Source organism: Canis lupus, chromosome 4 (assembly GCF_011100685.1).
Source record: "Canis lupus familiaris isolate Mischka breed German Shepherd chromosome 4, alternate assembly UU_Cfam_GSD_1.0, whole genome shotgun sequence".
NCBI classification, from domain to species: Eukaryota; Metazoa; Chordata; class Mammalia; order Carnivora; family Canidae; genus Canis; species Canis lupus.
In genome coordinates this window covers 40243781-40264616 of record NC_049225.1, presented here as the reverse complement: position 1 = coordinate 40264616, position 20836 = coordinate 40243781, and the positions used below count along the sequence as shown (strand labels likewise).

At 43.4% G+C, this 20836-nt stretch overlaps 1 protein-coding gene across 2 annotated transcripts in view; it reads left to right on the top strand.

Annotated features, from left to right (window-relative positions):
* Positions 1 to 11985: 11985 nt before the first annotated feature.
* CREBRF (CREB3 regulatory factor) overlaps positions 11986 to 20836 on the top strand; it is a 57707-nt gene continuing 48856 nt past the window's right edge. The window contains exon 1 of one of the 2 annotated variants that reach the window (XM_038534738.1): positions 11986 to 12122. The gene's annotated coding sequence lies outside the window, so the exon portion shown is untranslated. Of the gene's footprint in view, positions 12123 to 13017; positions 13675 to 20836 lie in introns of those variants that run through there. The other variant, XM_038534739.1, reaches the window with a different exon arrangement.

Genomic DNA, 20836 nt, shown 5'->3' with positions numbered 1-20836 from the left:
TGGAAATCTGGTTTCTGTGTTTATTCATTTTTGTAAGTTTTTCTGTCTCTAGATAATGCGTTTTAAAAAAAATGATTTTGTAGTTCAAACTGAGGTTGGAAATACAAACCTGGTCATGTAGTTTGACATACCCCCCAAAGAGACTGGTGAGTACTTTTCTTAATCATTAGTAATCATTGGAGTACTTACTGTAGCCAAGGCCTGGAGGAATCAAAGGTAATTGAGGTCCCTGCAAATTCCAGAGCTGATAACACAATTTGGAGAGGTAAGGTCGATCTACATAGAACTGTAATACAAGGCTGTGTTTGGCCATTGCCCATAAAAAAGTGGTTATGATGGTGAGCCACTAGAGGTTCTGTACCCACCACAGGCACAAGGTACAATTGGCAATTCCTTGTACCAGCACACCCTCAGAAATAGGACTGGAGAAATTAGGATGGATTGAAAAGCTTAGGATGGGACAGTAATTCTGTTTTGGTAGCAGGCCTCTGAATAATTCACTAATTTGGGGACTTTATTAGTTTTAAGAAATTAAAATTTTAAATGGATCTAAATTTTCACCAGTGCATGGCTTTTTGACAGCCAGCCAAGCCAAGAATGGATTTCCTGTTTTGCAGTTTGTGCTTCTGTATTCCTCCCAAACTGTCTGAACTCGTTGCTTTGCTGTTCTTACAACAAAAGAGTTTCAAGTTGAAATGACTGTCCTGCTTTCATTTCTTCCATTTTTTTCTTTTATTTTGAACTTCAGATTTTTTTTGAGGGGCAACTCCATACTTTACATTTTTAGCAAACGGCTTCTTTTTTTTTTTTAATAGCTAATTTCATGGAATCGTTAAAACACTGAAGATCTGACGCTGGAGGGACCATAGTGGCAAACACTAGCTACCTCCATGGCTTTATAGATAAGGCATCTGAGCCCAGATGGGGACATTGCTTGCCTAGTTTAATTCAGCTGGTCAGAGACAGACCAGGGAGTAGGATCCACATTTTGTAATTTTCCCCCTAGAGCCCTTCTCACTTGCTACCCTGCCTTTCCCAGAGTTGGAGCCAGTTTTGGGTTTCAGGTAGAAAGGAAGAATTCCCCCAGCAGAGCAATTCACTTGACCTTAATATTTGTCCTCACAAAAAAAAAAAAAAAAAAAATTTGTCCTCACAGAATGCAATACTGGTGGCTCCTGTGGGTACATAAGAGGATGCTACAGTGTCTAAGCCCTAACCGTGGGGGAAGTTCTGACTATTGCAGCTGTCTACCCAGCTTCCTCAAGTCAGGTCCTGCATCCCATTATCACTGGGGGTCAGCTGAAAACCTTCCCAACTGCCACTCTGCACTGCTTTCTTGCAAAGCACCCAGAGCTTTGAAGCTGAGCCTTGTGATGTCCCTAAGTAGTGACATTTCCTTTGAGTGTTGCTTTCACCTGTCTGGAGTTCAGCATATGGCATTAGCTGATAGGGAGCCTACATAGTTTCAGCATCACTGCCCTTAGCTGTGCATACTTGCCCCAATGATGGAGGACAGCGTTCATGATCATTGTTTGGCACAGTTCCAATTTAATGGCATAGTTGAAAGCAGAGGTCCTGACCCTGGTTGATCCAAGTCCCTGAGTTCTGCCTTACTGTCACTTCCTACTCATCCATTTTTGTATTTCCCAGTTGCTCTCAATTAGACATTTTGGGAAGTCCACTGGATTATATCGCTTTTTGCATTTGAACTTGCCATTTGGTGGGACACAGGAAGATTAGTGTGTTGGCTGCATTAATAATAGAAGCACAAGGATGCAATCATGGAAGGAGCTGATTTTGTACCAGGGAGGTTTTAGTCGTCCCCCTCAGAAGGGAACGTCCTGCTCAGTAAGCCTTCTAGGGAAGTATAAGGCCCTAATTGCAGCTTAGGCCTGAACCTAAAGGGTTCTCTTCAAACCTAGTGGGACCTACTGCTAATGAGGCCCTAATGGCCTCAGAGTAAAGCCTATGAAGAAGAAAGCTCATTTCCTAGCCAAGTTGGAGATCAAAGACTTCCCAGAAAGATTGATCACAACCCCCTAAAGGCCAGGTACCATGACTGTCACCACCTAACTTTATGGCTATTGTTGAAATGAGGGAATGAGGAAATCAACTCATTTTTTGTGAGGGGGACTTGCTAAGTTCCCTTTGTCCAGGAAGTCACTTAATCCTTGAACCTATTTCCTCATTTATGACATTTTTGAGAAAATTAAATACAACCAGTTTATACACTCAGATACGTGCTTTCTCCTCACCTCATTCCTAGTAATTGACCTGTTTTGTTACAACATGGCCCATCATCTGAGATGGATGGATGGCTGCAAATCACATTTTGTTTGATAGTTCTCTTGCTCCAGTGAGTGCCAGGACCCAAGCTTGGAAGGAGCCCCATACAGCCCTTTAAAAGGATATTGGAAAGGTCCTTCTCCAAAGCCTGTCCAGATGAATGTGGTGTGGACTCCTGGCATGATCATTACACTAGGAGAGGCCCCAGGTTTGCAGTCTTACTCCATCATTTGCAAGCAGTATTAACTTTGAGCAAATCTTTAATTTCTGGGCCTCAGTTTTTTCATCTACAGAATGGGGATACTATTTCCTGCCTTTTCTGCTATACAAGCTTGTTACCAGGTGAGATGGTGGTGGTGAAGATGATTTGTAACCTTTTTTTTTTTTTTTTTGAGATTTTATTTATTCATGAGAGAGAGAGAGAGAGAGGCAGAGACACAGGCAGAGGGAGAAGCAGGCTCCATGCAGGGAGCCCGATGTGGGACTCGATCCCGGGTCTCCAGGATCACGCCCTGGGCCAAAGGCAGGCACTAAACCGCTAAGCCACCCAGGGATCCCTGATTTGTAACTTTTAATAGTACATGAAGAATATTTTCCAAAGAAATGACAAAACTGCTATGATCCCTTGATGACTTTTCTATAAAGACAGGCCCCAGAGGGGCAGTCAACTGATTTTTTTCTACATAGGTTTTCCCTTTTGATAAGTCCCTTGTACTTGGGTTACAGAAAAATCAAAGACACACACCAGGCTCCAGGCCTGAGCTCTGAGCAGGAAGATGGATCTCTTAGAAACAATCCTAGCATAAGTGTTTGGACCACATCTTTCCTGCCCTTCCATGTTCTGTGTGAGTCCTACAAACTCTTCTACCAGAATGGCAATATTGCTGGCATGATTTAAGATGTAGCCTGAGGGTCATTGTTTTCCTTGAACAATGTTTTTGTTTGTTTTCTTATCCCTGAGCTGACAATATTTTATCATATCTTACTTTGGCATTGCTTCAGAAGTAGCGTCTTTTTGCTCATTTCTGCTGGCCAATTTTTTAACAATGGTAAGTGTTAGAATTGAAAAATGACTTTTTTAAAAAGATTTATTTTCTTTATTTTAGAAATGTGTGCTGTGTGTGTTCACAAACAGGGGAGGTAGAGAGAGAATCTCAAGCAAACTCCCCACTGAGTGCGTGTGAAACCCCATGAGGGCTCAGTTTTAGGACCTTGAGAACATGATCTGGGATGAAACCAAGTCGGATGCTCAACCCACTGAGCCACCCAAGTACCCCAAGAAATGAATTTAAATCGTTGATTGGACTCATGGAAGATTTGGCCCTGGATTTCGTCTTCCAAAAATTTGAAGTCTGTTGCTCTTTTACGAACTATATTTAAGTTGCATCTTAAAATACATATCTAGGCATGTTAGAATGGTGTCACCACTCCATCCTTCTATGTAAATGCTCTTTTCTGTGTGAAGATCAAATATATATAAAATGAAGATGGGACCTTAGGCAGAGGTATGAATTACTTTTCCCCTGCCCCTTTATTTCAACTTTTTCTCAAGAGTTGAATGGATGGAATTAATTGTAGAAAATCTGCAATTTTCACAGAAAAAGCACAGTATAGAATACAATCGTAAAGGATATTTATCATAGCACAATTAATGGAAAACAACCATAATGCACAATATAAGGAGATGCTTAAATAAGTCATACTGCATCCAACTGAAGGAATATCATGGTACATTTAATAGTTTCTTTATTTCTGTGACATATGCCTGGAAATGAAGTTGAAAAGATAGATAAAAGTACTCATACTGCCTCTGGATGGGAACTGCAAATGACTCAAATTTTCTTTCTTCCGTTTTTAGTATTTTCTCCAACAAAAAGGTAATACTTGAGCCCAAAAAAAGAAACGATAAAAATTATTTTACTAACAAAAAAAGAATGTTAAGAAAAAAAGGATTTTAAACTTATGTACATAGCAAAAAGTCTGATGAGAAATAGACCAAAAGGTTGATAATGATTATTTCTTTTGCAACGCTGTATACTTTCCGCAGAGAGCATGTATTCCATCATAATCGGCGAAAAAGGTGTTTTGGAGGGGACTATTGTCAGAATAGTGCCAGTATTTCCTTCAAACATTATATAACACACACACTTTTTTTTTTTTTAAAGAGTAATTCAGGGTCAGGGGAAATGAAGTCAGCTAGATCTATTAGAACACTAAAGCTATTCTGAATCAATGAAAATCAGCAAGTTCACACAGCAATTCTGATTAACTGTTTCCATTGTGCAGGACAGAGTACAGAGCATTCAGCTTATGAAACTCTGGCCTCCTTTTGTATAGGTGCTCACAGTGACGGCATGGTGGAATGAAAAGGGAGCATTGATTTTGATTCTGCCCACAGAGAAAAGTGGAAGCCTGGGGTATTAATGTTCTGGGGTCCCACATGGGTTAGAATAAGCCTCACTGTTCTTTCCCTCCCAACTGCTCCAAGCCAGTCTTTCATTCAGGCTGTGTCACTGCTTCAGTTAAAACCTCCTCCTTGTGAAATGCATTGGCCGTTTTCCCCAACTCTCACCCACCCACCCACCCACCCCGCCCCTTGCAGGCCAACTCCAAAACAGGAGTATCCTGGTGGCTAAGGATGCTCAACAACTAGCACTGCTACCCACGTGAATCCGGTCAGGATTCTACTTAAGTGGATGTCAGGATTTTGACATGGTTTCCATAGTTTCTTTACACTGTCCAAAGTGTGGTACTATGCTGTGGGTTGCCACTCCAAAACAGAACAAGCAGAGCAGATGTTTTGTAAAAGTAGGCGATGTATTTGAGGAAGCATGAGTTGAGAGGCTAAGTATGACTGACTTTGCAAGCCACAAAAGCTTTTCAACAACATTCAACAGGTATTTTCAGTTCCTGTTCTTTGTCATGATGCCAGCTGCTTGAGACAGTGGGAAGCAGAAGAGAGACCCAGTCCTGAACTCCTGGAGTTCAGGGTTTAGCAGGGAGACAACTGGGTCCCAGGTGCTCCTGGTGAGTGGAGTGCACGGAGCCAGGTGATGTGGCATTGCATGTACTGGTTGCTGGGTAAGGGCACTAGAAACACTAATGGAGGAAGGCTTCTTGGAGGAAATGATCTTTAAAGGTAAACCCAGAGAATGATTAAGAGCTAGGTCAACAATTGATGAAGCCATTGCAAAAGTCCCAGAGGGAGAAGCATCCTGGATTATGGTAATAGGAAAGAAACAGAGTTAGAGAAGTAGTGTATTGGGGGCTAGCACATACAGATGATTGATTGGATGTTGGGGGAGGGAGGTTGTTAAGGGACAGGAAGGAGTCAAGGACTGCAGCCAGGTTCCCCGCCAGGTGGACATTGGAGCCTTTCACTGAGATGAGGGCAGTGAGTTCAGTTGTGGACAATATGAATTTGCAGGTGCCAGAGGTCTGCATGTGCAAATACCCAGTGGGCCATTGTTATGTGGGTCTGGAAGTTGGGCAGGAAGACATGGCTGCAGAGTGGGGGTATGGGCAACCAGCGTGGAGATTACTGACCCTGTGGGTGTGGATAAGGGGCCAGGAAGAATGTGTAGAGTGAGAAGAGACCTAGTCTAGGCGGGAGACCTTTGGAGCACCCACTTTTCAGTGGTGGGCAGAGAAGAGGAATCTAGAGATCCGTGGTAAGCGCCACGGCTTGAACAGCAGTTAGCACCACCCTTACCTGCAGCTTCTTAACATACATTATTGCATGAATAAGTGGGACATAGTCCTATATTATAGTTGGAGATGCTGAGATTATGTGACCTAGCCAATTTCACCCAGAAGATATCCCCTGAAATCATCTGGGAATTTAGGTGCATGTATACTTGTGTTTTCCTGGGAAGCAAGTATATGGCTTTCATCAGACCCCTAGAAAAGTTCAGAACCATTGTTGATATCAACAATAGGGGTGTCTAGCTGGCACAGTCAGTGGAGCATGTGACTCTTGATCTCGGAGTCGTGGGTTTGAGCCCTACACCTGGCATAGAGTTTACCTAAAAAATAGTATCAACAATGGCTGATCCTTAACCTGGTGCTTGCTGTGTGCCAGGCCCTAAGAACTTTACCCTTCACCAGACTATAATTGGGGCAGGACAGGGCAAAGAGCAGTCTTGCACATCTCTCTCCTTTCTAATAGTCCCAGTTTCTCTATGTCCTTGAGCCCCCAGGGAGGAGAAAAGACCACCAACCTGGTCCTCTTCTTTCCTGTGTTTACAGGACCCTAAAACTGTTCTTAACTCCTTTGTTAGAAGGAGAGAAGAACTGCCCTTACTTAGTCCTAATTTCACCTCAGTTCCCACCCCTACTGCCAGTTTTCCCAAAGGCAACTTCCCCTTTTGCCAGGCTGGGAAGAGATACTTGGAGGAAGCCCTCTCATGTCGAGCTGACTGGTTGTAGGGGCACCCATGAAGAGCTGTGGCCAGCTCACTGGGACTCCTGCAGCCATAATCCTGGCTTTAGCCTGCATCATAGGTGTGCCGCGCAGGTCAACAAGGTGCCTTGGGGGTCTGTATGGAAAGGCAGGCCCAAGAATTCAGCTTCCTTCTGGGACTGCCCTTCCTAACAGAATAGTATCTGCAGTTGGCATCTGGGTTTGTTAATGTGCTTCATGTCTGTCTCACTGCAACTGGTGTGTGAAAATAGAGATGGGCAGAGGGAGAAGCAGGATCCCTTCAGGGAGCCCAATGCAGGACTTGATCCCAGGACTCCGGGATCACAACCTGAGCCAAAGATAGACACTCAACCACTGAGCCACCCAGGTGTCCCTTCTTTCTTTTAGCAGCCCCTCTGGACTGTTCACTTCCTGGATGTGGAAATCCAGTTTCATAGTTTTACACTGGATTTGCACTTTTTCAGAGCGCGCCTCCATCTGTAGTTCAACAGACTGTTATCATAGTTACAGGTCTTGGTTCCTGCTGCTTATCGATCTGTTCCTCCACTTTCTGTTTTTATCGGCCTACAATAAGAATGTCTTATTGTACCTGGCCTCTGGGGGTATTTCCTACAACAAATGCTAGATTGTTCTCATTCCCTGGCTTCCTGGCTTGCTATCAGTGAGAGTTGCTGATACTAACACTGTGTGTTCAGCTCAGTGCTGACAAAAAACAAAACCAAACCAAAAAACAAAACCCCACAGGAATTACTAACTGTCCTAGAAGTTTTCAGTCTTAGCAAAACAGACAAAACAATTTTGAGAGGAATGCTGTCTTGGAAGATAATGGAATCTCAAAACAGTCTTGAGTTGCTGGCTGCTTTCTCTTGCTATTTCACTTTCCCTTTGCTGCTTGCGGCTTCTCTTCTAAGAAGCTTCTAGTCACATTCCTCCTTAGTAGGTGGGGGAAGGGAAAACCAACACTACTGAGCACCATTAGGCATCAGGTTCTGCATTTGATGTTCAAAATCAACCTGTGAGGCAGGTTATGACAGAAACCCAGAACAGTAAGCTTAGTATCTTGCCCAAATACATTAGAAAGAAAGTGGCCCTGAAACACGCAGTTATGGTGTTGTTAATCCCTGCAACAGGGCCTCCCCTCTTATAAACTCTGTTGTATTATAAGCTTTCCATGTCACCCTCCTCCAGGTTCTGAGTTCCTCCAGGGCGATGACTCTATCTCCATGTACACATTAGAAACTCAACAAATGTCAGTTTATTTCTCTCTCTTCTCGTCCCCTGCCCATCATTAAACATAAGCTTGATTATGCTAATGACATGCCTTGCGTTCTCCATAATTCAAGGATGTCTTAGTGTTAACGCCACTTGATTTGAGGACTCAATAACATACATGATATGAATAGTACAAACCAATAAGCACTTTAAGTACTCAGTTGGGTGGTAGAGGAAACAATAGTAATGAGGGCAGTAATAGACATGGTAGAAATAGGCTTCATAAAACGCGTGGGATCTTGAGTCATGGAAGATGAGTAGGATTTAGACCACAAGCAGTTATTAAGTTCCTATCCCATGGCAGGCCTAGTTCTGCATGTGGGAGTGAGGAATCAGGGTAAATAAGTAATGGAGAGACTAGAGAAGAGCCTTGGAACTGAACTTGGTGCTTTCTGGAAGAAGTAAGAAACCAAAGTTCAGAGCTGTCACATAAAGAATACTGTATCCTATTGAGAGGTTAAGGGAAGGGGAATAACTGAACTCTTCCCCAAAAGAGTTATTTTTCAGGAGAGGTGAATGAGGGATGGGTGCCAATTGCCAACCATCAATTAGTATCTTTTCTATTCACCTTCAGCAGTGCTCCAGTCTCCTCAGGAAGAAAATCACTTTTCAAAAGTGTGAGAGGGACACAGCTTTTCCTGGAGATCTTCCAGCTTTGAGTTAATGAATCTCACTTCTGAAGCTGTGAAATGTTAAAGTATCACAAGGTCCAGAGGGGCATGGAAAGAAAACACTTAGATCCAAAGGGCTACCACTCATTTGGATGTGTCCATAATCAGCAGGTAGGGCTCTCAGTCTGTGCTCTAATGAAGAACTGTAAACTCGAGGTCGTTAAGGAAAAATTAGGACCTGTGGCAACTCTTTTCATTATTTTCAGGAGAATTCAATGTTACAAATTAGAAGGTTGGTAGAGAACATCCAGTTCTAGTCCACATTCCTCAAGGTGAAGAAAGTAAAACCCAGAGAGGTCCCACTCCTCACCTGGATCTCACAGTAAGTACAGCTCAAACTGAACTTTGGGTCCAAGAACAGTGTTTCCAATACGTCAAGGTTTAAAGTGGGTCAGCATATACAGAAAATATCACTGGAAGGTGCACAGAGCATGGGTACTTGTGGTTGCTTCTAAGAGGGAAAATGAGTGGCCAGAGACCGGGGTGGGGGGAAATTTAATATTCACTGAATGTCTTTTTGTACCTTCTAAATTTTGTGCTGTGTATATGTTCTCTAATCAAAAAATAAATAATTCATTTTAAGAGTTCAATGGAGTCCTAACTCTTGCTTCGTTTCCCCCGTTGTGTAATGTTTGTGTAAAATAATTTTTTGACTCAGTCTTTTGATTCTGCAGAAGCAAGATTAAGCACTTTGGAGGTGGTGATGGCAGTTGGTTACTACTTTGTGGCTAGAACAAGAAGAGTCTCCTGAACCTCAAGACAGTGCTATTCCAGAGTCCCAGTTTCCTGCCAATGTTGATTGTGGCACAATCTGGCAGGATAAAACCCAGAGAAACACAGATCAATTAGCAGTCAGTGATTTCATTCACTTCAGTGCAGGATATGGTCATTAACAAACCAGGATGGAGAGCTCTCAGCCAAAACTGTCCTTTCCAAGACAAGGGAAGATGCAAAGGTGGAAATCCAGTGTAACTCACTAGTGAGCCCCTTCAATGGCAGAGCCGAATGCTGGAAGAATCAGGCTGCTCTTTGACCCCAGCAAAATGTTGCCCAGCTGAAATGTGAAAATGACTGTTGGAAGGGCAGCACAACAATGGAAGAGCTAACCATCTCCTGGAGTTTTTCCAAACATAGTATTATGAGAAAGGATAGTCTGTAACGTATTCCATGGCGATTTAATGCATGAATCTAATATGAATAAGTTAGAGGAAACTGGCTCAAATTTCCTGAGCCAGTTTTTCTATTGGTGTTTCAATTTCATTTCATTTTTTTTTAAGATTTTATTTATTTATTCATGAGAGACACAGAGAGAGAGACAGAGATATAGGCAGAGGGAGATGTGAGACTCTATCCCAGGACTCTGGCCAGGATCATGACCTGAACCAAGGGCAGACACTCAAGCCACCCAGGTGACCCTGATGTTTCAATTTTAAACCCCAGTTGATATGGAAAATTAGAATGTGGTATGTTAAACCTAAAAAAGGAAATAATGATAATCCTGCTACCTCCTGTGCAGTAGGGAAAATACTTATTCCTTCACTGGATATTGAGACCCTGAGGCATTTTGGAGGATACAAAGATGAGGTTTACTTTTACTTTCCACTTAGGTATCTGTGTATACCCACCTATTAATACTTGTTTAAACAAGTATTTTTTTTAGTGGCAGTTAAACTGTTAAAGTCTAGAATTATCCTTACTTTCTATTTAGCTTACAGTACATCTTCTAAATGAGGTCTTTGAAACAATCTAATAATACTACCATTCATTAAATGCTTACTATATGCGAAGTACTGTGGTAAGTGCTTTATATGAATTTTTCCACTCAATTCTTACATCAACCCCATAAGGCACTTACAGAGGAGCCTCACAGAAGTTAAATAATTTGTGCTGGTTAACACGTGGAAGAGCAAGGATTCAAATCCAGGCTCTTATTCCACCAGTATTTAATGACTGCCTACATGGCAGGCACGAAAGGTAGGGGAGAAACAGGAGGACTAACCTCTGCCCTCCTGAGTTTAGGAGCTTTAGAAGTCTTTCTGATTCCAAAGTCCATGGTTGAGATATTGACACTATACTACTTCCCTAAGTCTGTGCAAACAAGAACCACATTTTAAGATTTTATTTACTCACGAGAGACACGGAGAGAGGCAGAGACACAGGCAGAGGGAGAAGCAGGCTCCTTGCAGGGAGCCGGATGTGGGACTCGAACCCGGGACTCCAGGGTCATGCCCTGAGCAGAAAGGCAGAGGCTTAACCGCTGAGCCACCCAGGCGTCCCAAGAGCCACATTTTTCTAAGGTGATTCCTCGGAAGAGAAAACTGGCATCCTGAGGGAATCTGGCCAAGCATTTCTGTTCTCTAAGCCTCCTTTCTCCATGCATACTAAAGTCCTATTTCTGTTTTGTGCTCAGAAAATAAATTCTGTGTCCTTAAAAAGTATAAAGAACAGTCTGAGAGCATGGGCTGTGGCAGAAGACCTGGGTTCTGGGTCAGCCTGACCTTGAGCAAGTAATCCCTCTGAGCCTTAATTTTCCCGTCTGCAAAAATCGGTATATTACCCCTTGCGTGTGCCTGTAGGGTTAACTAAATGAGACGATGAGCCCAGCACATAGTAGTAGCAAAGGGTCGCTGTTGTCATTTAGTAGGATTAGGGAGCACAAGGAAACCTCGGGCACGTGTGTTATGTGCTCGAAGGTGTGTTTGTCTAGGCGTTTCTAGTAGCACCCTGTTTGTGCAGTTGTGTACAGGTATTCTTTCTCTTAAAGGTGCACACGCAACCTGATTGATCCCAGTATCTCGGGCTTACAAACGCGATAAATGCTAGTTGAACGAACCAATGACGGAAGGCACGGTCAGTCTCAGCGAATTAAGAGGTTCGGATGTGGAGGACCTCGGTAAAGCAGCCGCAACAGTCCCGCTCCCAAATCAGTGCCCTCCGGTCCCGCAGCCCCCCTCGAGTTTCACTGGACCTAGAATGTTAATGCAAGTGGGCATAAACATAAATATAAATGGGTATTCGGCCACGGCGGGCCTCACCGTGTAGCCGCGAGATCAGATAAACGCCGGGTGGGAGCGCTTTCGTAAACGAACCTGGTCTGCAAACGTGCGTGTGGCTCCGTATCGAAGACGGCCCACGCCCACGCGGCCGCGGCAGGCGCCGAGCCCCCGCTCCGCCCCCTCTTCCTGGTTTTCCCGGCAAGCCGCCCCTCCGGCGTCACGTGACAGAGGTGGCCGGCCGGGCCGAGCTCCTGATTGGCCGGGCCGCAGGGCGCCTCGCGATTGGCCGGAGGCCGGCGGGCCTCCGCCTCCCTCCTCCTCCTCGCCGCGGCCCACGTGAGGGGGGCGAGTCACGCGATTTCCGGGAACCCGTCAGGAAGGACATAAACAAAACAAACCGAGGCAGCATGGAGAGGGGCCGCGGCCCCTGCAGCGGAAGCCGCCCCAGCCCCTGAGCCGCCCCCGCACCCACAGGTGAGCTCCGCTGCTCTCCGCCCGGAGCCCGCCGGATCCTGGGCTGGGGGACGAGCCGGGCGGGGGGCGGAGGAGGGCCGCTGGCCTACGAGGCGGCAGCGCCGGGGCTCTGAGCCGGGCCGGCGCGGGGCGGCTGGGACCAGGGCCGACTCTGGGGGCGCGCGGGCCTCAGGCTGCCGCCTGCCGGTCACGGGGTCTCCGGGTCCCCTCCCCCACCCCCGGCCCCGGCCCCGGCTCCGGCCCCGGCCCGGGGCAGTTATATAAAAGCGCGGGGCGGCGGTAGAGGGGACCCACGGGTGGGCGGCAAGCTAGGCCAGGGGTGGGCAGCGCCAGGCGTTTGCCCTGCCAGGCCGTCCGGCCCTTCACTGCTGCCTCGGAGCCCGGGGCCGTGGCTGCCGGCAACCGGCCTGTCAGAGAAGCGAGCGGGTGGGAGGGGCCGGAGAAGGGAGGGGAGGCGAGGCTGGCGGGGGAGGAGAGAGAGGGGCGTGTGAGGAAGGGCCGGGGCCACGAAGGTTGGAACCGCGCAGGGGAGAGGCGAGGAAGCGCCGGCGGGGGGCGGAAGGGGACCCAGGCAGGGGTGTCTCTGGGGTAGCCGCTCCCCCTTCCCGTCTCCGCCCCAGAGACGGGCTAGAGGGGCCTCCCTCCGGGATTTGTTTATATGTCTTCTCAAAGCAGCTTGAAGCGGCTCGTAGGCGGAGCCCTCAGCGCGGAGTGGCAGGCCGTGGCGCCCAATGGCGCAGGCGGGCCGAGGCTGCCGTGCCAATGGCCGCGGGGGAGGCGGTGCCGCGGGGCCCCCAATTGGTTAGGCTGTGCCGGGGGTGGGCCGGGCGAGGCGGCCATGTTAGATGGGAGGGGACCGGTGGTGGTGGGTCACTGGGAGGGGAGGAGACAGGGCAAAGGGCGAGGGAGCCGGGCCGGGGGCGTTTCGGGTGTCCGAAGGCGAGTCCCATCGGACCAGGAAGTAGCTCAGGGGAGCCAGACCCCGACCCACCGCTCTCCCCTCCAGAGCAGAGGAGGCAGGGAAGTACCGAGGGCAGTCTAGCCGCCCCTGGGGGTGGTTCCTGGGACTAGATGGAGCTCAATCTTTGGATTCTCCCTCTTTCTCGGCCCTACCCTTCCTGACAAACACGGCCGCCAAACCCTGTAATTGCTCTCCTCTAGCCCAAGAAAGCAAACCCTTTTGCTGTTTCTGAGCGGGCTTGAGCCTTAAGAAGGTACTTGGGTAACTAGCGGTCTGAATTTCGGCACAAGGCCTCACATAAAGACAGGCAGTGAGGAGGAAGTTCTGCTTCTCTGGATTTTGCACGGAAAACCAGGACTAGAAAAAGCCGAGAAAGTTGTTAACAGCTGGGTGGGGTTTCCATTTTTTCATCAGGGTACCTTCTAAAGATCGCCCCCGCACTTTCTAGTCCTGGTCCTAGTAGTAATTTGCCCTTCCTGCCTACGTAAATTTGTAGCTCATGTGAATCGACTTCGTAAGAAAACTGAGCCTTGAGAAAATTATTTAGATCTGAAGGTTCTTTTAGGACTTTGTCTTGTGACTACCCTGCAGGTGAGGAATAGGATCAAAATCTGACTGACTGCTTTTTTAACAGCAGAAAATAAGACTTTTATGTAAATCTGGTGATCCGTGGTAAACGGGTTGTCACTTGGTTGTACTTTTAAATATATTTTTTTTTTTTTACCATTTTCTTTTCATCCAAAATAGCTGGGAAAACACCAAAGATGAAGGGGGAAATGGTATGAATATTTAGAAAATCAGTTATTTTACTTTGTTTCCTGATTATTTTGACATCCTGTCAGCCTCATTAAATGCTTGATGTGGCTTTATGATAACATCACTTTGCAACCTGTGACTTGCACCGGTATTGTCAAGGGTACCAGGCTGTTTGTTGATGCACTTAGGGTATCGTGCAGAGGGCATTCAGGAGTTGACTGTATTTGAGAATTTGCACTTTCTCCTGTTAGGTTAACTGGAGAAAAAAAAATCGGTAAATAAATGATTTGTCGATTTCTATATTGTTTTTGACATGCTTGACTCAGTGCTATTAAGAATGATATGTAAAAATATAACCCCTGTTTTTTAATAGACTTTAGTTCTTAAATATAACTTAAACTAAATCCACCATTTGCTTTTAAAGTGTAGTGTGTAGTCAGAATTGACAATTATATGACTTGGAATTAATCAGCAGAGGTTTGTTTCCCTGTGAGTTTTGACTTGGATATTTGGGGGAAGAATTCTCTTTGATTGTATTCAGTAGTTCAATCTTCCAGGCTAGATAAACTCTTAGGCTAGACATAATTTGTCAGGTCATTAGTCTGATGATTTTAAGATAGGAGTTGACAAATTTTTTTTCTATTCATGGTCAAAAGTAAGTATTTAGGCTTTGTGGGTCATGTAGTCTGTCACAGCTACTCAGCTCTGCAAATTATAGCATGAAAACAACCATAGTATGTTTGGGGTTGTATTCTAATAAAATATGTTTACAGGAACAGGCTGTGGTTGAAGGTTGTAGTTTATCAACCCCTGTACTAAGACATCAGCCACTAGGTTTTAATTACTTAGATGTAAAGATATTGCAGAACATGTAAACGTGCACTTCAGGTAGTAATTTGAGCATTTGTAGAATGTATATTATCTCTTGCCTTGAAGAATTTTTAGAATAAGAGCACATGACAGCATTGTATTATATATATTTTTTTCATTTGTAAAAAGATGTTTTCCTACAAAAATGCTTACTTTTTTTACTTTTTAAAAGTAGGCTCCACACCCAGTCACATACATGACTCTGACATCAGGACCTGAGCTGAAATCAAAAGTCAGACGCTTAACCCACTGAGTTACCTGGGTGCCCCTGGAAAATCTTTTAAAGCAAATGTTGGAATATTAAGTCCTGTTTATTTTATTCAATGCATTCCAATTGAAAATCTTGCTTTTTAAGATATGATACCTAAGAACCTTAATATAGTCAAGGGTAGGGTCTTACTGATGTCTAAAACTACAATTAGTGTATCATTCCTAACAAAACTGTTTACAGCTGTTTGAAGAGATATTAGGCAAATGAATAGTTAATACTATTAGTTCTTATATATAGCATACAGTTGATTTAGAAGCCACACTGATGGTGCCATTGCCTGAGTTGTTTGTAGAATTACCTAAATAGGGTAGGATACCTTTTCAAACAAGATCCCAAAAGATACAGGTTGTTACCCGTCCACTTCCTTGGAAAAATGTGAAGTGGTGCTAATGCCAACTGAAGCAGAGATGCCAAAACATTAAAATATTACATAGGCAAATATTTAATTTTTTCATGGATAGCTTTGTGCATTGTTTCTAGGTGTTAATCCTCCACTTTTGTTGACTTGAACTGGCTTTTAAGTCCAAGCCTGACAGTTGAGAAGGAATATATTGACCTCTTAAGATTGAAAAGCATTATATGGCCTGTTAACCTTGTTTCTAATTCTATTTCACCTACTATTTGTCTGAATTACTGTGGTAATTCAGTTTATTAATTTGTAATGGGAGAGATTAATGATGTTTTCTATCTTTTAGGGATATTGGGAAATTGTCAGTTATTGTATTCTCAAGGTTTTGTACTTTGAATATGCTAATACTTCCAGCTGCTTGGAACCACTTGTCAAATCTCCATTCAGTTTTCTTTCTTTTGTTTTAATTGTCTCTCAGTTTATCTTTTTTTAAGATTTTATTTATTTCAGAGACAAAGAGCATGAGCTGGAGGGGCGGGCGTGGGGGGGGGGGAGCGGAGTAGAAAGCAGACTACCTGCTAGGCAGAGAGCCCAACATAGGGCTTGATCCCAGGACCATCATGACCTTAGCGAAGGCAGACACTTAACCTACTGAGCCACCCAGGCCACCCCTAAGTTTATCTTTATTAGCGCTTGTACCACAGTATGATACTTATCCATTTATGTCATCTGCCTGGTGAGCCACTTGAAGTCAGATTCTGCCTCTTTATTTCTATATCCCCAGTGCCTCCCCATGTTCCTGACACCTTTTAGTGCTTCATTTACGTAAGAAATTCTTAAATGGATGTATTGTTAAAAACTGCTTATCTGGAAGGTAATAAGTCAGTCCACTATTAGTAGAGATGTTGGGCTTAGAAGGGAGGAATTAATCACCATCTGCTCAAACAAAAAGCCTTCATTTAAAAATTGACCCTTTTCTTTTGAGAAGGTTTATGGAAAAGCTATTTTGATGATGTCTGAAATTCCCTTGAATTATTTTGTCAATTTTTTTCAGATACATTCCATTAGACTTGTTGAATATTCCTTCTAAGCGTGTGCATACAGACAGACACACACACACACACACACACACACACAAACCTGCGTTTTGTCCTTTGGATTCGTCATTAGCTCTTGGCACACTTAGATCTCTGAATGTTTGGCAAATGTGAGTGGAACCTCTTATTTCTTAGAGGTTTGGAACAATTCTTCATCTATATAGCAGTGTTTCTCATCTTGGGGGGAGGCACTGTAAAATCACTCTTGTTAATAAGTCTAATTTACCCCAGTGGGGAGGACATGGAAAGAGTTTGTTGCAGGGGACTCTTATGATACATGGTGACTGCAGTACCATCCCATTGCTTTGCTAGCCAAACCTTGTATGGTTTTTCACCAGTTCATGACTTTTCTTCCAAAATCTACATTGGAATGGAACTCTCCTCCCCAAACAACTTTTTAAATCACTCATCTCCCCACTAATTCCCAGCTACTCAGATCATGCTACTATTCTGTCCTTTTAACACCAAGCCCTTTTTTACATCTTTTGTTACAAAGTTGTGTTTTACGTATTGTTGATGTGGACGGTTTCCCATGAAAGCATTATGAACTTGCTGATTTTGTGTCCTCCAGTTTTCTTCAGATTCTTTTTGTACATTTATTTTCTTTAGTATGTAATATTCTGTCTTTGAGAGTTTAAGGTGCTTTTTTTTGTTTTTAGAGGGGAATTTTCTTCTTTGCTGTATGCTATTTTTGATGCAGTTTGCCTTCTCCATTACATTTTTGCCATTCAACAGAAATTTAAAGCATTACAAAAATAAAACTTTCAGGAAAAGTCTTTGGTATGGGGAGGAACTAGGGGTAGGGGCATGTGTAACTCATTCAGAAGATTCACTGTAGAATTCAGTAAGGCTTCTAGCTTACTTGTGTTGTATAAGATGTGTAAAATTTCCTACTTATAAAAGGACTTTACAGTTTTTTGAAATGCTTATTAGTAAGGGTTTTCGTCCTTACTATTGAATCCTCTACTAGAATTGCCTGCAGACTAATAGAGGAAACAAGACCTTGCAGTTCCAATAGTAGGATAATTTTTAGAACAGCACGTTCTGAAAATACGAAAGATGGACTACTAACTCCGCCTGGGAAGGTTGGAGAAGCTTCACAGAAAAGGTCCATTTGAACTGGGTTTTGAAGACCAGTTCTAGTCCAGTCAAGGAGGTGTAAAAGCTATATGTGGGGCACCTGTCTGGCTCAGTGAAGCATGCGACTCTTGATCTCAAAGTCATGAGTTTGAACCCCACATTGGTTATAGAGCCTACTTAAAAAAATAAAAAGGTACATATTGATGTTTAGGGTGGGCTTGGATTTGAGAAGGCTTACGTAAGTAAGTAAGGCGGGGCCATGGAGAGGGGGTAGGTGAAGGAGGAGGAGGAGACTCCTTGGTGAGATTTCCGAGGAAAGGGCTTTTTTTTGTTGTTTTCTTTTGTGTTCTTATCCTACTTCTCCTAGGCCTGCTCTACACTATCAGGTCTCTGGTCTCTTTGTAGCTCTGACTTTGATTAGATGGTCTCTTTTCCCATCATTTTTACTTTTTCTTTTAGTCCTTCATCAAGGCCTGACACACCTCTGTTTTCTCCTGTAATATATCAGTACGGAGGTACTTTTTATTCTGATCTAATGTGTCCCTTGCCTTTATCTCACCTTCTGGTTTCCATCCCTTTCTTTATTCCCTTTGGGTTTCTTTTCCCCTTTTTTTGACTCTGACTTTTCCTCTTCATTTTGCTTTATTTTTTTATTTAGATTGTATTTATTTATTCATGAGAGACAGAGCAAGGCAGAGACATAGGTAGAGGGAGAAGCAGGCTCCCTGCAGGGAGCCTGATATGGGACTGGATCCCAGGACCCCGGTATCACGCCCAGGGCCAAAGGCAGATGCTCAACCACTGAGCCACCCAGGCGTCCCATTTTGTTTTATTTAAAAACAAAAATGTGGGATCCCTGGGTGGCTCAGGGGTTTGGTGCCTGCCTTGGGCCCGGGGCATGATCCTGGAGCGGAGTCCCAGGATCGAGTCCTACATCAGGCTCCCCGCATGGAGCCTGCTTCTCCCTCTGTCTGTCTCTCTGTGTCTCTCTTTCTCATGAATAAATAAATAAAATCTTTTAAAAAAATAAAAAATAAAAACGTTGTTTCACACTGTCAGCTTCTTTACATTTGAATAGCAACGTATGTCTGAGTTGATTCCTTTTTGGGAAATCTTGTGAGATCAGCTTATCTTTGATACCTTTCCCCAGTACTCATTATCCATCTCTATGAATTTCCTTTTATGAAGCATTTTACTTTGTGTTCAGAGATGCCATTTCTCATAGGCTACAGTGCAGAATATAACCACTTGTATGCTGTGTTTTCTACTTCTTATGCATCTTAAAATTGTTACGTGAGAAGATCCAATTCAAATCTTTACCTGAAGTTTTCCCAAGCTTACCCAGGTAGAGATGGTAGTACTCTTCTCGGTAGTTTTAGTGTTTTCTAAACACCTCAGCTTTACTGAGTAGTTAATAATTTACATAAAATAAAGTTCACCTGATTTTTAGTTTTGACAAACCTGGGCAGTCATCTAAAGTATTTCTATAGTCATGATATGGAACACTTCCATCACCACAAAAGTTCCCTCGTGACCCTGCTTCACCCCTGCCCAAATCACTGATTTACTTCCTATTGCTATGGTTTTGTCTTTCCTGGAATTTCATTTAAATGCAGTCATAGAACATGTGTTGTCTTTTGAGTATGATTACTTTTAATGTTAATAATGCTTTTTCGATTTCATGCCATTTCAAGTATCAGTTGAGTACTTGTTATTGTATGGATGTACCACAATCTGTCCATCCATTTTGGGTTTCCTTCCAGGTTTTAGGCTGTTATGAATAAAGCTACTATAAACATTCACGTACAGGTCTTTTAAATACTTCTCTCCTTATTAACTCTCTTTTATTTGGAGGTCTAGTTGCAGAGTGCTTAAGAGTGAAAGTTCTGGGGTTAAACTAGTTCACTAGCAGGCTTTTTGCTGGTGCTGTGGTTTTAACAGTGTCAGTACAGGCACCTCAACTGTAAGATGGGACTGGTGGAGATGGGAGCAAGCTGGAGAGCACAGGCCAGTTTAAAGAGAGAGCTCATTTCAGCTCAAGGGATCTTGCTGGGAATATGTACCCAGTGATTTTCTTTTTTCCCCAAGAGAGTGGCATTTGTTAACAGGATTCAGAAATTTTATATGAAATTTCCAACTGAAATGCTGGAAGTTAAAATTTAAAATACCAGTGTGAGCGGAACAAACCCCTTCTGTAGGCATCAATTCGTGGCTTAGCATAATGTGTTGCTAGTGGTCCAGCCACTCAAGTTAAAAAACTAAAGAATTGCCATAAATGAATTTTATTCTTTCCTCTGATAGGCAGGATATAAGAAGTCTGAGGGGAGGATGGGATCAGGTTCTTGTTACTTTTTGTACTTTTCCTCTAATAGCTGCTGATTCCTTTCATGGTTCTGTTTTCCCAACAATTGGGGTAGTAGTCCATCTCTTTTTTCTGGTTTATTGTGAATCCTGTTGAGACAAGTACAGTATAAACTTTGTGTTTGTATTTATTAGAAACTGTGGAACGTGTTACGGATATGAAAGATAAATTTTGTGTAAGTTCATTCCCTTAGGCTACCAGAATCTCTCGTGAAACCAGTATAACTATAAAAAAGCTATATGTAGTTGTTTGAACAATTAGAGCCGTAATCTCTCTGAAGAAGCCCTTCCCCCTTGTAATTTATTTGCCAAGTCTTTTTTTTTTTTTAAGAAAAAAAATTTTTTTAAATTTTTAAGTAATTTCTGCACCCAGTGTAGGGCTTGAACAGTCACAAACCCGAGATCAAGAGTCACATGCTCCACAGACTGAGCCAGCCAGGTACCTCTTCTTGCCAGTTCTTTATTGTGTACAGAGATGACTAGTTTGCAGCTTTATGAATTATTTTGTGAATCCAAAGATTCTTTTTGCTGATTAAACCAGCATAATTGGTATTGACCCTCGTGAAGCCAGGGCTGGGATGTTAAATCACCTGTGTTGCCTACAGATTCCTATCCACCCTAGTTCCAAGCAGTTGAATTTTTGTGATAATTGAGTGTGGAATTTAGACAATCTAGGATTCTGAGTCTTACACTTTGGTCGCTGCAACACTCCAGGAGTATGTTTATAACAAGGAAGGAACCTTAGAATAAAAAATAGCCCACAATTTATTCAGTATCTCTTTTGTTTCAGGGCACATATTATTGTGAATCACAAAATCCCTGCAAAGTAAGACAGAGAATTCTTGTATTTACAAGTAAAAGAAGGCAAGTAAGAATCCAGGATAAAATTCCAAATACTCATAATGCAGAACCTTTTATCTTTTATCTAGAGTTTGCTTCTCACAGAGCAATCCTTTAGGATTATCAGAG